Source organism: Balaenoptera acutorostrata, chromosome 15 (assembly GCF_949987535.1).
Source record: "Balaenoptera acutorostrata chromosome 15, mBalAcu1.1, whole genome shotgun sequence".
In the NCBI taxonomy this organism is placed as follows: Eukaryota; Metazoa; Chordata; class Mammalia; order Artiodactyla; family Balaenopteridae; genus Balaenoptera; species Balaenoptera acutorostrata.
In genome coordinates, this window is record NC_080078.1 from 55,344,996 (window position 1) to 55,365,037 (window position 20,042).

A 20,042-nucleotide genomic window follows, 5' to 3' on the forward strand; every position below is an offset into this window, starting at 1 on the left:
CAAATATCACAATAAGGCAAGTCACACAAAATTTTTGGTTTCCCAGTGCATGTAAAAGTTATGTTTACACTATCCTGTAGTCTATTAAGTGTGCAATAGCATTAGGTCTAAAAAAAACATACAAATACCTTAATTTAAAAATACTCTACTGCTGAAAAATGCTAACCATCTTCTGAGCCTTCAGTGAGTTGTAATTTTTTATTGGTGGAAGGTCTTGTCTCAATGTTGACTGCTAACTGATGGGGGGGTGGTTGCTGAAGGCTGGGGTAGCTGAGGCAATTTCTTAAAATAAGACAATGAAGTTTGCCACATGGATTGACTTTTCCTTTCACCAATGATTTCTCTGTAGCAAGCAATGCTGTTTGATAGCCATTTACCCACAGTAGAACTTCTTTCAAAATTGGAGTCAGTCCTCTCAAACCCTGTTGCTGCTTTATCAACTACATTATATCATATTCTAAATCCTTTGTTGTCATTTCAACAATCTTCACAGCATCTTCACCAGGAGTAGATTCCATCTCAAGAAATCATTTTCTTTGTTCATCCATAAGAAGCAACTCCTTATATGTCCAAGCTTTATCATGATATTGCAGGAATTCAGTCACATCTTCAGGCTCCACTTCTAATTCTAGTTCTCTTGCCATTTCTACCACATCTGCAGTGACTTCTTTCACTGAAGTCTTGAAGCCCACAAAGTCATCCATGAGAGTTGGAATCAACTTCTTCCAAACTCCTGTTAATGTTGATATTTTGACCTCTTCCCATGAATCACAAATGTTCTTCATGGTATCTAGAATGGTGAATCCTTTCCAGAAGGTTTTTCAATTGACTTTGCCCAGGTCCATCAGAGAAACCACTATCTATGGCAGCTATAGCCTTACAAAATATATTTCTTAAATAATAAGATTTGAAAGTTGAAATAACTCCTTGATCCACTGGCTGTGGAATGGATATTGTGTTAGCAGACATGAAAACAACACGAATCTCATTGTACAGCTTCATCAGAGCTCTTAGGTGACCAGGTTCATTGCCAATGAGAAGTACTATTTTGAAAGAAATCTTTTTTTCTGAGCAATAGGTCTCAACTGTGGGCTTGAAGTATTCAGTAAACCATGTTGTAAACAGATGTGCTGTCATCCAGGCTTTGTTGTTCCACTTGTAGAGCACAGGCGGAGTCAATTTAGCCTTAAAGGGCTTAGGGTTTTCGGAATGTTAAATGAGTGTTGACTTCAACTTAAAGTCACCAGCTGCATTAGCTCCAAACAAGAGAGTCACCCCGTCCTTTGAAGCTTTGAAGCCAGGCATTGACTTCTCCTCTCTAACTATGAGTCCTACATGGCATCTTCTTCCAATAGAAGGCTCTTTTGTCTTTATTAATTATCTCAGCTAGATGTTCTGGATAACTTGCTGCAGCTTTAACATCAGCCCTTGCTGCTTCACCTTGCACTTTTATGTTATGGAGATGGCTTCTTTCCTTAAACCTAATGAACCAAACACTGTTAGCTTTGGACTTTTCTTCTGCAGCTTCTTCACCTCTCTGAGCCTTCATAGAATTGAAGAGATTTAGAGCCTTGCTCTGGATTAGGCTTTGGTTTAAGGGAATGTTGTGGCTGATTTGATCTTCTATCCAGACCTCTAAAACTTTTTCCATATCAGCAATAAGGCTGTTTTGCTTTCTTATCATTTGTGTGTTCACTGGAGTAGCACTGCTACTTTCCTTCAAGAACTTTTCTTTTGCTTTCACAACTTGGCTAACTGTTTGGGACAAGAGGCCTAGCTTTTGGCCTATCCTGGCTTTCATGCCTTCCTCACTAAGCTTAATCATTGCTAGATTTTGATTTAAAGTGAGAAATGTACTACTGTTCCTTTCACTTGAACACTAGAGGCCATTGTAAAGTTATTAATTGACCTAATCTCAATACTGTTGTGTCTCAGGGAATAGAGAGGCCCAAGGAGAGGGATAGATTTGGGGAACAGTTGGCTGGTGGAGCAGTCAAAACACACTCAATTAGTTTGCTGTCTTATACGGGTGCAGTTCATGTTACCCCAAAACAATGACAATAGTAATATCAAAGACCACTGATCACAGATCACCATAACAAATGTAATAATAATGAAAAGTTTGAAATATTGCAAGAATTACCAAAATGTAACACAGAGACACAAAATGAGCAAAAGCTGTTGGAAAAATGGTGCCGATAGACTTGCTTGACACAGAGTTGCCACAAACTTCGAGTCTGTAAAAACGCAATCTCTGCAAAGGGCAATAAAGTGACTGCAGTAAAATGAGATATACCTGTACGAAGAGGAGAGAATCATTGGGGGCAAATGTGGAGACTGGCTACCATATCATCCTAGCCCACGCCTCTACCCTCGACTACCTAGTCACCTGGAATAGCTTCTTAATCCATCTCCCTGCTTCTCTTCCTGCCATCTCCATTCATTAACCACTCAGAAGCTAGAACTATCTTTTTGAAAACATAAATCAGATCTTGTTATTCATGTACTCCAAACCCTCCAATGGCTTCCCATTTTATTTAGAGTGAGATTTAAACTCTTAACCTGGCCCTGCCTACATGTCAACCTCAATGACCATCACACCCAGACACCATGGATATGTTCCTGTTCCTCCAACATACCAGGTTGGAAGGATTCAGATCACAGCTTAAATGTCATTTCTAGAAAAGCCAGCCAACACTACCCTATCTGAAGTACTCATTCAGATACTCCCCTGCCCAACTGTCATCCCTGCCCCAGCCCCACACACGAACACAAGTGTACTTCTTACCTGCTAAAAGAATCCTGATTTTATGTTTAAGAGCAAACAAAGAGATCTTGCTCTCAGGGAACGTGGGCTCTTCTCATCTACAGGGATGATACATGGCTGCCCTGTAGCAGGCATGGTAACCATTTCTTTCAATGATGAAGCAAAAGGGTCTAGAAATGTCATGTGGTCCTAAACTGAATAATGAGAAGTGAGGGGATGTCTACTGGGGGCTTCCTTTCCCTTGGTGAAGACAGCATCATTTTCTCCACTACTTTTCTGAATGTGATTACCATGAGGATGTAAGTCCAGAGCTATGAGATAAGCAACCATCTTGTGACTATGACATAAGCAGCAAAATAAGGAAAACCCAACACCCAAAAATCATAAAATAGGAAGATACAAATTGCCCAGGACTCTGATCTTTGAACCACTACACCATTCCTGGTCTACAAATCTCTAGACTCCCTGGCATGTAAAATAATTACATATCCTTATCACTAAGACCCTGCTGGTTGTGTCTTTCTGATACACACAGAGGAAAGCATTCCTAATTGATAAATTTATTCACAAAGAACTTTCCTGTTAAGTGAGATGGCTCACACATTAAAAATCTTAGACTCTATAACATAGAGTACACTGATGACAAAGTGCGGTATTTTGATGACAAAATACCTGATGACAAAGAATCAGCAGAAAGACTGAGGCCTATAATTTTCTTGCTAAACTTTCTTGAAGATCTTAAGCGGTAACAAATGAAGGCTGAATTATAAAAATAACTTGTTTTATAAGCATTTCCATGGAAAAGCTTTCTTTAATAAACTTAAGAATTATGAAAATGAATTTTTAATGAGTCTGACTACTACTGAAAAATAGTAGAAAGGGTTTCACCTCAATGATCTGAGATTGTAAATGATCTGACCTAATGAAAGAGCCAGTATTATTAACCCCATTTCACAGATGAGGAAACTGAGGCTCTGGGAGGTAAATTTGCCCAAAGTCATCCAGCTTGCAAGACAGAGCTGGAATTTGAACCCAGGTTCACTGACCTTGTATCCACAAGTTTAACTCCAGTACCACCCTCCAGCCTCCAGCAGCAATGTTCAGCCCATCATTAGCTCCCTTCCTTCACTTCTCTTTTGATCTACAGAGTCAGTGTCTTAGAATGTGTCTCATCTGAGCGAACCGTACTTCCATACCTGAGGTGCATCTTCCCCTCCAGTCATCTTCTGTCATCTATATCTTAAAAAGCACACATTGAAGAAAGTTTAGATACAGTTGCTGTTACTCACCCAGAGGAATATTTTAAACCTTCTAAAGCTTATTAAATACCCATCATGACAAGGAGAAAGGCTTGTGCCCTGAAGTTGAGATTTAGTGCCATAGCTGTTTAGTTTGTGGTAGCTTTTCCTATTCCCTGCCATTTGTCTTGGTCAATATTCAATTTTAGCATAACCCTTGACCACTTAGCTGACCTCCTTATTTGCACACTTCCGTCACATACTCCTGACTCTTCTCCACATAACAGCCAGAGTGATCCTTCTCAAATGTAAGTCAGAGTGCCTCATCCTTCTGGCCAAATCGTTTCCTGGCTTCATATGTCAGCCAGGGTAAATCTTTACAGTGTCTGACCAGGTCCTCTGAAATGCTGCCCCTTTTGCATTCTAACCTCATTGCCTAAGACTTTTCCCTTTGCTGGCTTCTCTTGGGTAAATTTGCCTCTTCACTGTTCCTTAAATAAGCCAAGCACTCTTCTACCTCAGGGCTTTTGCATATGCTGTTCCCTCTGCTTGGAAAGCTGTTCCTCCAGCTACCTGCATGTCTTGCTCCCACAATCCATATCTCTGCTCAAATATCTTAATATCAATGAGAACTTCATTGCATGCCATATATAAAACAGCAACAGCTTCCCTCCAACACACACACATTTCCTCTCCCTTGTGTGGCATTTTTATGCTTATTACAACCTGATACAGTATAAAATTTATCTACTTGCTTATTGACTTTCTTCTTCCCACTGTCATATAAGCTCCTCAAGAACCGGGACTTTGTCTTGTTCAGTGTGTTTCCAGAATTCAAGCATGCTTATCATGTGAGAGGTGCTCCATGAATCCTTGTTAATGAATAAATGATGAGTGAATGAATGAATGGACAAATGCATCTTGGGTAGTGAAGTCTCACTACTGCTCTGTGACTTAGTTTCCTCATCTATGAAACAAAGGAGTGAAGATTCGAGGATTTCCATGCTTTATCCTTGCTCTCTTGTACCACATAAACCAAAACACAGGCCTGTCTCCAACTTGAGAACCAAGGGGATGAGCATTGGCCCAGAGCCAAAAACTCTGAGCCTTCCACCTCTTGGCTTCCTGGGTGGCCCTGGGCAAGTCACTTAACTCTATTCTTTAAGTTCTCCATTTATAAAACAAGGCTAACACTTAACTTCCCGCACTGTAGAGTTGGGAGCATTAATTAATGCTTATAAAGTACTCTGGTATTTCTCAATTAAAAGATTCAATTAGAGTAAATTGTTACTATTAGGCAAATGGAAATGAAATAATGAGACTGTTCTAGGCACTATAATTCATACATGAATTCCAGCTTTAAAAAATAAGAAGAACCACTGCCTACATTCTAAAACAATCCATGAAATATTTTACTCAAAAGATAGTTTTTCCAAAATTTTAATGGTCTAAAAAGAAATTCAGTTCCAAAGAAGTAACATGCCTACTCTTCCTAATCTAGAATGTTCTTGGTTGTCAAATCTAGGTCTGTATATATGATTAAGATTACAGTTCAAAATTTTATCATTAAAGAAAAAAATGAACATATTTTAGCCCATTGCCTACCTTATGTATCTTATCCTTATAGACAAAAGGAAAATAAATATTTTAAAGCACAAAATCTTACAAAGAAAATGTATTATAGCTGTTCGTATTTGTGACAACATCCAAGATCATTCAAGAAAAAGAGAATACAAGGAGCTATATTTTTAAACACCAAGACTATGAAATAGAGCTGGAGCTCTCCTAACTGGGTAACTTCAGGCAAGCTGAGGCTCTTTTTTTAAAGAGCTTTATTAAATTCAACTTCAAATCATTTTTAATTCACCCTGCCCAAAGAGAAAGCTTGCCCATGTCTCAGCTGCATTTTAAGCAAACATTTTTTTTTTAATATTATTGCCTTGGTATTCTCCAAGCAAGAGACTATCATGGCATTGCATGTCCTTCCTTCACCCCTTCCTTCTGAGCTAACTTCCTTCTTTCCCTCTCTCCTTTTCTTCATGGTCATGAAGGTCTGCCTGCCCACTGCAGGAAACCGGGGAAACTTGTTTAAGGAAACAATTGGCCTCCTGGGATATTGGGGTGATTGGTGCTGCCCAGCAGGGACTAAGATTTGGGAGCCAGCCAGAGATTGTCATTAAGAAGACAGTCACTTTCCTGTATTAAATGGTATGATTAGAAAGTGAAAAAAAAAAAAAAAAAACCAAGGACAGTCTGAGAAACTGTCTCAGCCAAGAGGGGCCTGAGGAGACAGGATGACTGAATGTAATGTGGTGTGCTGGATGAGATCCTAGAACAAAAGAAGGACATTAGGGAAAAAGTAAGAAAATCTGAATAAGTGTGGACTTTAGTTAATAAGAATTTATCAATACCGGTTCATTAATTGTAACAAATGTACCATATTAATGTGCAATGTTAATAATAAGGCAAACTGAGACTGGGGTTAATGGGAATTCTCTGTACTATCATTTGAAAATTTTCTGTAAATCTAAAACTACTCTAAAAAATTAAGTTTATGAAAAAACAAAAAAAACAAAACAAAACAAAAAAAAGATTTGGGAGCCAGAAACACTCCAGGAACACTCATGAACATGGAGGATGTGGTGTTTGGATGAGAAGGCCCCTCAAGATTTTACGGGCTCAAAAAGCAAGGAATCATGATGGAGTGTGAAGCTAAGCTAAATCCCTCACATTTTCTTCAGACCTCATCTCTGAATCTCCAGTTTACCCATTCTTTTGAGATGCTAAGAAGAACACATGTGAAGAATTTGCTAAGTAGTAAAAGTATCTATAAACCTTCAAAATTATTATCTCCTTTCTGGGAAATGGCTTTCTTTGGTATGCAAATTAATATTATGGTCTCTCTTCCCAGAAAAATGCACATAGATGAAGAATTTTATATATGATTTTGGAGTTTTGGGATGTCTCTAAGATTCATGAATCCCAGACACTGCAGCCAAAGAGAACCAGGTTAAGAAAACTATCTGAGGAGATCTGCAGCTGGGCTCCAGGGGTACCATGAATTCCCCACGTTAAAAGAAAAATTTTCATAGAATATTTAGTGATCTAGTAAGCTTTTTTCCAACAATTCATGAGTCGGGCAGCATCCAATCTAGAGATAGTAAGGCGCTCCAAAGAGCTGTACAAGGTAAGAGATTTTTATAGAAAGTGAGCAGGATAAAGGAAGTTATACTGGGCATTTGCTAGCTGGCCAAAACAGGGCTACTTTTCTCATACGGAGTAAAGGGAAGTGTTGGAACCAGGTCAGGAGACTTGTGCTAAGCAGGCAAGTGCTGACTGGTTGACCTGGGACTTTCTTTTCTGGGGAGTAGGGTATAGAAATGTAGGGAAGTTTTGGTTTGCTGACCCAAGCTTTAGCATGAGCAACTCCATCTCCATCCTAATCTGGTTACTTTAACATCCAAAATTGTGGACATTTCCCTGAGGAATTTTTCTTAACTTCCATCATGCTATCAATGGGGACGGTGACCCACTTGAAGTTAAGAACATCTGAGTTAGGGCTACTTGAAACACTAATTTTGCTACCCTAGTCAGAGTCTGAATTTCTCAAGGAGAAGGACATGTCTTCATTATCTTTTTATTATGTTTGGTACACAGAGTGTTTAATATAGATTTATGCAATGAATAAGTCAATTAACCAATCAAAAGCCAAGCTGATTCAGTAGAATAGTTGTTGGCATAAAATAGAAGAAAAAGAAACATCAAGCAGAGAATAGAAATATACGCAGATAATCTTATTCATTTTATTTCCTGGATATTTCCAAATATTTCCCAGAGTAGGCACTTAAGTCATGTGAGGTATATTTTAAGCTTTATCAGCTTCATAATAAACATTTCCATCTGAAGAAGTATTATAAGCTTCTCAAATGTTAATGTGCGTACACTGCACCCAAGTATCTTTTTTAAATGTTGGTTCTGTTTGGGGTGAGGGCTCGAAATTTACATTTCAAACAAGCTCCCAGATGATGTTGATGTGAGCGGCTTGCAGATCACACTTGGAGGAGCAAATACATGGTGAACCGAAGAAGTAGCTGTTAAGGGTTCTGTTCTCCCCCACCCATTCACTATCTTTGGGACCAGGATATAATGGCCACTTATGGATGGATTTAAGGTAGAGTAAAGGCCCATAACTGGGTAACTGAATAGAGTCACATGCAGAAATGCCAAGAATCTCCTCTACAATCCAGCTGAAAGCAAGATTGGATTGAATGTAAAGTGAGACACTGATTTTCCACTCTCCACCTATTTATACTGATATAGAATAAGCAAAGATATTTCACTTGTATTTGTATTTAAGTTTTCATTGACCAGAAACACAAAAATCAGTCATTTAAACATTTTATCGAACTGTTCAATCTGATCAGATTGTCAGAGAAGGTAAAACTTCTTACCCAAAAGGAGAATTTCAGGGCAGAATTTTTTCTACATAATTTAACAATGAGTTGCCCTTCTTTCTCTCTTTCCTTTTAGTCCTGGGCCATTTAGCCCCATCTTCTCACCCTAGAAAATTACTAGGTGAGGTCCTATTACCCTCAACTTTCTCTTTATGGTTTCTCAGCGCTCCTGAAATCCACTTACCGAGGAAAGGTGTTCATTTTCATCTTATGTACTTGTAACTCCCTACATAACTGTTCAAAGTTCTTGAAAGGGCAGATTTTAAGAGCTTTCATACTCTTGCTTCAAGTTCACGTGTTAATGGGTGTCAATAAAACCAGAGTTTCAGGGGTTTTCTTCTACTTGCAGGATCTTTTATTAAAAATAAATTCCAAAGGTTCTCCTTCCTCCTCGCCTATGGTGAATTACTTTTCTACTGTACTTTAAACTGACAACAGTTTATTTCAAGCAGAAGACAAATTTTAATTTCCCTGTTGACAATGTTAGCCCAGTGGCATTCTTATGTGTTGACCTGTTTTCTTCCAAAGGAGATTTGGAATAGGTCAAGTCTTCATGTTAGAGAAGGGAGATAGAGTGACAGAGCAGTAGACAAGAAAGAGACTAGAAAAGAGTCAGAAATTCTAAGATCTTGTCTCAGCCCTACCTCAGAGTAGTCACACACATATGGGTAGGAAGCTGCTACCCTTGTAAGTCTCTGTAAATGGTGGCAGCAGTTTGGAGTTAACATGAATTATGGATAAGACCTTGGTTCTAGCTCCTACTTCGGCCCATGAATCTTTGAGAGGATTTGTTTCTCTGTAACTTCAGCTTCTTCTGTGCAAAGAGGGAATTGTATTAGTCGTTGTCTACTGGTGATTACAGCTCTAAATGTTGCTTCTATTAGAATCTACCTGGGGGCAACTAGAGAAACTAGATCAGCAAGACCAACTTAATGCTCAATGGGTGCCCACCCATAACAAAGGCATGGGGAGCTTTAATTTTGCCAACTTCTTTTATCAATTATTTGATGACAGTGTGGCTAGTAAAATTTGCACTATGTGTTCCAATGTTTTTCCAACAGTTCAAGAAAATTAAAAACAAACAAACAAAACACTTTTGCATCTAGCTTAAACTGAGTTTTCATAAAGGTAGAGGTCAAAGATTGTTCAGAATTTATGCTGATGCTTTATCTCTGGCAGACCATGCCAGAGGTCTGTTGTTTTTCTCTGCAGCCAAGTGTAAATGCCTGGTAGCAGCACATCAAGAATGAAAAGTTACCATCTTGATGTAATTGTCTGACTTGGGTCCATTTTGTCTCAAAAAAAAGTATCTTTATTTATAAGATAAACTATAAGGTAAATTATAAGATAAACAGTAATAAAATGATGTTCATAGTTTTTCATGGTTTGGTTCAGTGCAAAAAAAAAAATTTACTCAATTCCTGTAAGTCCATCAGAGGGACTCTGATCTATACTCTCTTTAATAAAGATTAGTTTGATATCCACACAAACTAAATAAGTATTTTATTTCCACAAAACCCTCTCAAATTCCAAATGATCAAATTTGCTTGTAAATTATAACCCAAGTTCATAGTTTGGTAAGTTGAAGGTGATTTAACAGTTATTAAAAAAAATAATAAGACTGGGCATAAATTTAAACTAAATGTAATTAAAACATATTATTTTGACAAGAAAACCTCTTATCAAAATAAAATAAGTCTGAAGATTGTGACTTTTTGTTCCAATGTCATGAACATATATATATTTTCTTTTTGATTTTCTAATAGCCAAAACCACATATTGCTACACTGTAACTGTATTGAAGGAAGCTTTTCAACTAGTCTCTTTCTACAGTGTTTAATTTTATTTTCCTGTTACAGTATATTGGGCACAAGGGGGCACTGAAGGAGTGAACAATCCCATCTACCATAGCAACTGAGACACCTAAGTGTTTGTTCACCTTTCACTCTGCCACATTGTAGTAGTTACTTTCTTTCTTCTTTTTCTTTCTTTTTTAAAATAGCTGTAAGGAGTTTGTCCAGCTTCTCTGGTCATGTGAGGGAAAACCTAGACATGGACATTTTCCAGCCCATGGATAACACCATCTTGAATGGCCTTTTCTGAGAATATACATCTCGTGTCATCATGAAATAGCATCATGTTTCACCAAAATGCCAAACATTGTGGCAAGAGTCTACCAGTTACATCCTTCCTTCTTACTACTTTTTACTATTCTTGGAGGCAGCTACAAACTGCATTTCCCAGCTTCCCTAAAAGATCAGTGTGGATAATGAGATGGAAGAGGAAGTTGCTGTTGCCGCCGTTGTGTAGGACATCTGGGAGAGTTACCCAAAGGCGGCTGAACTGGTAGGAGTCTTTTTCCTCTTCCTTCTTCCTGCCTAGAGAGTCAATTCCATTGCTGGTGATGCAGCAGCCATGTTTCAATTCTAAAAAATGACAAAACAGAAAGAAAGAATACGCTTACGACCTTGGTAGGGCTATGGAATTTCCACTTCACCCCTGCACTGCTTCCTTCCAAATTGCATGTTATATGAAAGATAAAAAAAAAAAAAAAAAAACTCTTATCTAGTTTAATTCCCTATGATTTGAGTCCCTACAGATTTTAAAATAAAAGTATATGAAAACTACAATTTCCAAATGATGCATCTTAAAAATATCATGGTTGGCAATGGAGATTCTTTAAGTATATATAGCAAAGGAATTGAACCAAAGGAAATATTTCACTGAGCTTCCATATAGTCCCATGAGAGGTAATACATGATTATGAAAAAGCATGAAAAAAGGCATCTTTTTAATTTAGCTGGACAAATATAAAATATCAACTCATAGTCCCTACAGAAAAGTTATACATTGATTACAATAAATTCCAATTCTCCTCTAAATTACTGCTGCTTCATCTATAAAAGCAACTGCCCCTGTTACTGGGGTCAGTGCAAAACTTTGTTCATCTCCATTGTTCAGTAGAATGGGCAGGCAGTTGCACTTTAAAAAAAATTTACCCTCTCAGCACCCTGGTCAGCGGTCTCACCCTGAACTGTCACCACTCCCAACACCCTTAGTTCTCACCCCACCCTCACCAACGACCTCGTCTCCAATCCTTCTGGTAAGAGAAGACTAGAGGAGCCAAATATTCAAAAGCATCTCCTTCTAGAGAAACATCCGGAATTTCTGAGTCTATTTTGTCCATGAAAGATAGAACTGTTTATTTTTATGACATTGGTTAATTGAAATTTTAAACTTCCCTACCATTTGTACTATTCTATGTTATCTCAGTAGGTGGAAAATTTAATCTAGAATTTTAAAAAATGAGTGTAAATATTTTAAAATGTAAATCTTTGAATTATCAAAGTTTGATGCTGTGCTTTTGGACAGTCCAGTCAAAGGACATTGTTATTACAAAGTATTAGTCATTGTTTTACCGAATAAAGGAGGAGGATGAAGCTCTAATTATTAGATGAGGTCCAAGAAAATCCCCGATTCTATAGGAAAATGACAGTGCTTAGGATTATAGGCCATAATATTTTTGATACAGAGTTTGCATCATTAAAAAAAATCCATCTTTAATCCAAAAATGCCTTGATATATTGAAAGGAAATGACATGGCTTATGGGAAATAAATCATATCCTACTGTGACTTCTTTCAATGGATAGTGGATTTATATATTATCAAACTCAGTTGAATCTAGGGAAAAAATCTTTTAAATTGCAGAGTAGACAAAAAGAATTGTTGTTTTTTTAAAAATATTTTGGTTGGCTTTTTAAAAAAAATTTATTCATTTATTTATTTATGTTTTGGCTGCATTGGGTCTTCGTTGCTGTGTGTGGGCTTTCTCTAGTTGCGGCGAGCAGGGGCTACTCTTCGTTGTGGTACGTGGGCTTCTCATTGCAGTGGCCTCTCTTTTTGCAGAGCATGGGCTCTAGGCATGTGGGCTCAGTAGTTTTGGCTCTCAGGCTCTAGAGCGCAGGCTCAGTAGTTGTGGCGCATGGGCTTAGCTGCTCCACAGCATGTGAGATCTTCCCAGACCAGGGATCAAACCTGTGTCCCCTGCATTGGCAGGCGGATTCCCAACCACTGCGCCAGCAGGGAAGTCCCAAAGAATTGGTTTTTAATCAAAAGAGCAATTAAATACTGAACAGGCTATGTTAAATAAAGTTATATAATTTCAGGTTGGGGGACCTCTTTTAAAGTCAAGGCACCAGCCATCAGTCATAAAAAATGCCCAGGCAGGAGGTGATTTCCTCACTAGAGATGCTTTCACCTGTGTTTGTTTAGTATTCTAGATCTGCAACTCAGATCTCAAACCTTGATATGAATAGTTTCAGCACTGTGGGTTTTTTTTAATGTCAAACCAGAAAATATACATGTATACATTATAAAGAGCAACATAAGTATTTTCACCATAAAAGTATTTTGTGCATCTGTTCCAACTAGCTTAAACCTATTTATTGAAGAAACTTATTAACATGAAGTTTCCCACCACCCCCTGACACTTTATTTTCGTGAAGAAACTTGAATAAAGGTATTTTCAGCTATTAGCACAAAAAGGCAGAGGGGAAATTCCATGTCATGACCACTCCTTTTTTGGTTCCCAATACTGATTGCATTACACTCTGGCTTCTCAATGTATATCTGCAGACCAACGGCAGCAGCATGACTTGGGAACTTGGAAATACAGAATCTCAGGCCCCCCACCTCAAACCTACTAAATCTACAGGATCCCCCAGGGGATTCATAGACTCAGTGAAGTTTGAGAAGTACTCCTTCAGGATGCACCAACACCTAATTGAATCACCACATTCTCCTAGAAGCTGGGTGATAATGCAGTGAGAATCTATCACCTCTCCAAGTATGGATGTTACAAAAATGCAAGTTAGTGCCAGAAGTATAAGTTTATACCTTATGCAAATTTAACTCAGGTGCTGACTTTAAAACCTCACTCTCTGTAAGATGAGACTCCGATTTATTTCTCTGAATCCTCATGAGCAAGCAATCAATTAACATAGAAGATGCTTAATATTAAAATAGAAAGAAGTAAACCAGCAGATAAGAAGAGCACATTAGCCTCATCCACCATTCCACTTTCACCACTAGTGATGTGTTAAAACACAGATGGTTTGGCTGCAAGATTGTCTGTGTGAAGATTCTTCTTTAACCTCTTCTTTTGGTCTTAGTCGTCCTTTAAGTTTAGCTGTAGTAAAGATTATTGTGTATTAAACACACACATACACATATTCTTGAGGAATGATGTAAGAGATTTTCAATGGCCATTTTTACCATTCTCTATTTTTACTTTAAATACAAACTTGAGAACCTAATTCTATGTAAGCTGTTATCTACTTACATTTTTGGAGAATTATACAAATACCTATAGGTTTACCAGTGCTTTCTTATTACATGTCTTGTCCTAGGTTGAGTGTGTCACTGATAATAGTTTGGAAACATGGAAGAAATAATTAAGCTCCATGAGAGATGACACTAATGCATTATAAACTAAACAGACGACTCAAGTATGGAAGGAAAATGAGTATGAATGTTTAAATAGGTCTTAACTGGGTTGGAGAGGAGGTGAGGATGTTGAGGAAGAAAGAATAAAAAAGAATGGGTGTGAGAAAGGAAATATCAATGGAATGTTGAGATTGCAAATGAAACCCACAGAAGTCAGGAAATTCAAGAGTTAAGGTTCCCACTGCTCCCTTAATTCTGCAACTGGTGTTGGGGAAATGCACTGTGTATCTATCTTTCATTACCAAATCCCATAACACTTAGCAAGAGAGCCCGTTTAGGGTGGTGATGAAGAAGCATATGGCTCCTTATGAAATGAGCTTTAAATACATCGAAAGGTTAACAACTAGTATAACAAGGTACTTTTTCCTATAAAAGTTTAATGTTAATTATAAAATCAGATAACATTGTTATGGCGTAAAATATGAAATACACAAGGTAGCACTCCCCTGGGGCACAGTTGATGTGCACTGTGTTCACAATGGAATTTTCCCACCTTCAGAGGATAAGAGTGTAAATAATTCTTTCTCCCTGGAAAACTAATATGAAAATTAGCTAATGTAGCAAAATTTCAGAATCTCTGCTTTACATAGGAAGGATACACGTCTGAGGCTACAAACTATAGTTAAGATAACCATGTATTAATAAACTAATGCGGGGCAGGAGATGGGGAATAACAAATAATTCCTACCTCCCACCAAAAAAAAAAAAAAAAAGAAAAAATTTTTGGCCAATTTTGGAAAGCTGTGTAAGGCATTATTTTCCCTTAGCTTTATCTTCCTAATGACGTTTATTCTTGATAAATGAATGCCTCCCCAAATGTACTCAAGGTTAAGAAGTATCCCAGGAGTGTGTCCACTTGGAGATTAAAAACAAAGCAGTATAGGTTAAAAAGGTGCACAAATCATTTATAAAATGCCCCTGAAGTTTCAGTAAACTGTGAGTGAACAGTGAAGAGTGAACTGTGTAGACACAGCAGTTTAGTGGTTATTAAGGAATTGCAGAAGCTTTTGAAGAGTAAATTAACCTTTCCAGGAGTGGCTGTATCATTTGTGGGACCCAGTGCAAAATAAAAATATGAGGCCCATGTTAAAAATATTATTAAGAACTTCAAACAGATGAACAACAAAGACCTATGGCACAGGGAACTATATTCAATATCTTGTAATAACCTATAATGGAAAAGAATCTGGAAAACTATATATATATGTATAACTGAATCACTTTGCTGTAATCTGAAACTAATACATTGCAAGTCAACTATACTTCAATAAAAAATAAATAAAACATTTAAAAATTAAAGAAAAAAAATATTAAGAACTTCAAGATGGTGTCAGTAGAGCATTAAACCAAGTGCAAGCCCTTCTGAGCACAGGGCCCTGCGTGACTGCATAAGTTGCACACCCAGACCCTTTCTTTGATTAAATGAACACCTCTCCTCTGCCTTTCTTATAGCACCTATCACTTTCTATTATTCTTAGTCCTTTGAGTCTCATCCTTAATTCTCCCTCTGGTCTGGACATTCCTTGTGGGCAGGGACTCTGAAAAGAACACAGACTCTGGAATCAGACAAATCTGCCTTTACATTTCCAGCCTCCACCACTTTTTAGTTGCATGAACTTAACCACATTACTTAATTTCCCTGAAACTCAGTTTTCTCATCTGCAAAATGAAAGAGGAAAGGATTGCTGTGAGGATAAATTAATTTTACAGTGTTTGGCCCATAGTGAGTACTTAAGAATAGTGGTTGTTCATATTATTGCATTATAAGGTTGCTGTGGGGATTACTGTGAGATAATAGAAAGAACTTCACAATATTCAATGCTATGGGGTTGGTTGAAAATCATATGGGAAGTTCATACAGTGGTGTGTCCAGAGCACTCTATCGATGGTACACCAATTAGCAACATCAGCAGTACCTGAGAGCTAGTTAGAAATGCAAATTCGTGGACCCCAGCCCAGACCTCCTAAATCAGGAACTCTGGGGGGTGGTGCATTGGGTGTGCCAAGCCTCCAGGTGATTCCAATACGCTCTCAAGTTTGAGAACCACTGATCTACTACATGAGTTGGGTCTGTGAGCTGACGAAGAAAGTCTTCTATGCTATATTTTTATTAAATTACAAAGCAAGGTGCAGAAGTGTTCCCAAACTGATTTCAAGCCCAGAGATTTTCCAAAATTGAAGCCCATTTCTCCACCCTGGAGACATTAATGATGGTATTGCTCTGGCCAGGGATGGAGGAACTAGTCTCACTCCTCAGACTTGTACCCATTTCGCCTCTGGGGAGAGGAGCTCTTAAAGATTTTCCTTTTTCCATTTTGACTTTCTATACTGTTAGAAGTTTTTTAACCATTCATATACATACATATGTGCATATATACGTATATATATGCATATATATAAATCTTGTCATGTGGTTTTTAAAAACTATTCCTCTTTATTTCTTAACAATTATTTTAAAGTAAATAAGCACATGCATTCTAAATGTGAAAAAAACATGGTTCTGATTAACTAGAATGAGACCAGAATCAAAGGTGTTTGAAAATCAGGCCAAGTAGTAAGGGCCGTTCCTCTAGAAGCAGAGAAATAGCCATAATCTGTGGACCTCTAACCAATGGAGCTGAGCAAACCCTCCTTGCCTGGGGAAATCCTGACAGCAGGGCCTCTAATTTCATGAAATAAGCCAAGTTGACCTCAAAAACCGTTGGCAAGGAAATTACACAGGAGCCAGGGTACTTCACACAATCTCTCTTTGGGTTTTCATTCTTTTAGGGTTGGTTTCCATGGAAATCTGCACCTGCCAGTTCCCTGGGGTCTCTAAGCCAGAGGACTGTGAGGAAACAGGGAGGAGAAAAGTGGAGACAGTGCAGATTTGATAGGCTTCTTTTACTTAGCATTTTCACTTACAGTGTTCTCAGAAGCCTAATTGTGAGGCTGTAGAGAAATTCCATTTGTAATATCCCCTTTATTTACCACTTTCGTGCTTTCTGGAACCTTGAAAACATAAGATAGCAAGGCTTCAGTGCATAGTTATTTTGTGTACAGATATGAAATTGGGTCAAAAGCCAGGAACAGTATTGTTTTCAGAATGTTTTGGTAATGATAAGAATCCTTTATATTTACAGAGAGAAATCCTTACCCAAAGACCCCAGAGCCCTTTAAATCTTTGAAATCTGCCTTGAGCCAGAGAATTAAGAGCACATATTTCTACAACTTTGAATCCAGAGTGTTAAAGTCACTAAGACAGGTGGTCACCAGCTGGGAAGCAGTGAGCACAGCCAGGTGACCTCTGAAAACCCCTTCTGAAGTAAGAATGTGTGACAATTGTAGTTACAGACCAGAATTGTCTCTGCCGACCCATATGTGAAGCTCAGTCCTGATCGGCTACGTGGCTCTGTGCCCTCCCTCTCCTCCCGTAAAAATTTAGGTTGAGAAAAGATTACGTGAAGTTCTGCTCCAACTGAGAGGGCACCAGTCAACTTTGACTGAGTTCCGTTTGTGGATTACTGAGGGGGCCATAGGAAGGTGATAGCAAATAAATAGAAGAAAGTACCTAAAGAAGTTTACAACTGTTTAGGAATACACAGTATATGATGCACCTAATATATTCAAAGGGCACTTGTGTTACTTTTAAGCAGCAAAATTAGCCTTGTTTCTGGGACACTATTTCAAAATTGACCAAGAGGCTCAAGGCCAAGTTGGTATTAAAAAATTGGAGGTATAATATCTATTTTTTGTATCTGGTTTGCTTGCTTGATGGTTGATTGGTTTTACGTAGAATATCTTTTTTAACAGTTTTATTGAAGTATAACTTACATACCATAAACTGCCCATTTTAAGTAATTCAATGAATTTCAGTAAATTTATAGAGTTGTGCTACCATCACCACAATCCAGTGTCAGCATAATTCCATCACCCCGAAAAGATCCTTCAGGTCCATTTGCAGTCAGTGTGTACCCCAGACAACCAATGAACTGCTTTCTGTCACTATCGATTTTCCTTTACTGGGCATTTCATATAAAGGGAATCATACTATAAATATTGTCTTTTGGCTCTGGCTTCTTTCATTTAGTACAATATTTTTTAAATTGATCCATGCTGTAGCATGTATCAGTAGTTTTATTGCTGAAAAGTATTCCATTGTATGAATATACTGCATTTTGTTATCCATTCAATAGTTGATGGCACTTGGGTGGTTTCCACTTGGGGCTATTATGCATAAAGCTACTATAAACATTCACATAAAAGTCTTTGGGAGAACACAAGTTTTAATTTCTTTTGAGTAAATACTTAGGAATAGAATTACTGGGTTGTATGACAAACTTATGTTTAACTTTTTAAGAAACTGTCAAAATGTTTTCCAAAGTGGCTGTACCAATTTACATTTTCATCAGCAATGTATGAGGGTTCCAGTTTTTCTACATCCTTAACAATATTTGCTATACTCTGATTTTTTTTTTTTTTTATTATAGACTTTCCAGGACTCTCTTATTGTGGCTTTGATTTGAATTTGTTAAATGACTAATGATGGTGAACATCTTTTCATGTGTTATCAGCTATTTGTATATCTTCTTGGTAAAATACCTAATCCAATAATTTGTTCAATTTTAAATTTGCTTGTTGTTCCTAGTATTGAACTGTAAGAATGCTTTCAATGTTATGGATGCAAATCCTTTATCAGATATATAGTTTGCAAATATTTTTATCCAGTTGTGATTTGTCTTTTCATTTTCTTAACTGTGTCTTTGAAGTGTAAAAGCCTTTCATTGAGATTTATGAAATTTTTTCTTTATGGATCTTGATTTTGGTGACATATCTAAGAACTCTTTGCCTATCCTAACATCAAAAAGATTTTCTTGAATGTTTTCTTCTGGAATTTTTATAGCTTTTTACATTTAGATGGTGTGGTACATTAATCTATTTCCAGGTATTAAACCAACTTTGCTTTCTTAGAAAAAATGCCAGTTGGTCATGGTGTATAATCCTTTATATATGTTGCTGGATTTGGTTTTCTAATATTTTAGAACTTTTCATCTGTATTCTCAAGGGATATTGGTCTATAGATTTCTTGTAATGCCTTGTCTGGCTTTATTATCAGGGTAATAATGGCCTCATAGAATGAGGTGAAAAGCGTTCCTTCCCCTATTTTCTTGAAGAGTTTGTGAAGAGTTGGTAATGTTGGCTCTTTAAACATTTGATAGCATTCACCATAGAAGACACGTGAGCCTGGACTTTTCTACATAGGAGAGTTTTAATAACCAATTCAATTTCTCTACTTGTCAGAGTGCTAGTCTGATTTTCTATTGCTTCTTGAGTCAGTTTTGGTAATTTCTGTCTTTCTAGGATTTTTCATTTCATCTAAGTTGTCCAATGTGTTATGTAAAATTCTTCCTAATATTTCCCCTTATAAGCCTTTTTTATTTCTTCAGGGTTAGTACTAATATCTTCTCTTTCATTCCTGATTTCGATAAGTAGTGCGTCTTGTCTCTTTTTCTCTCAGTCAGCCTAGCTAAATAATTGTTAATTTTGTTGATTTTTCAACCTTTGGCTTCATTAATATTCTCTATTGCTCTTCTGTTTTATGTTTTACTGATTTCTACTTCAGTCTTTATTGCTTCCATTATTCTGCTTGCCTTGTGTTTAGTTTGCTCTTCTTTTCATAGTTTCTTAAGGTAGAAGCCTCAGTTATTGATCTGAGATCTTTCTTCACTTCTAATATAGTTTTAAATTTCCCTCTAAGCACTTCTGTGGTCGCATCCCACAAAGTTTTGGTTTTCATTCTATTTAAAGTATTTTCTAATTTCCATGTGATTTCTTTCTTGACCCATATATTATTTGGAAATGTGTTAATTTCCAAATTGGGGGTTTTCTAGATTTGTTTCTGTTGTTGATTTCTAATTTAATTATGTTATGGTCATAGAAAATAATTTGTATGATTTCAATTCTTATAAATTTAGTGAGTCTTGTTTTATGGCATAACATATGGTCTTTCTTGGAAAATATTCCATGTGCTCTGTTGTTGGGTGGAGTATTCTACAGATTGTTAGTTGAAGTTGGTTGATATGCATTACATCTTCCTA

At 37.3% G+C, this 20,042-nt stretch overlaps 1 pseudogene; it reads right to left on the reverse strand.

The window, feature by feature from the left end:
• Positions 1-219: 219 nt before the first annotated feature.
• LOC130704929 (tigger transposable element-derived protein 1-like) overlaps positions 220-20,042 on the reverse strand; it is a 32,062-nt pseudogene continuing 12,239 nt past the window's right edge.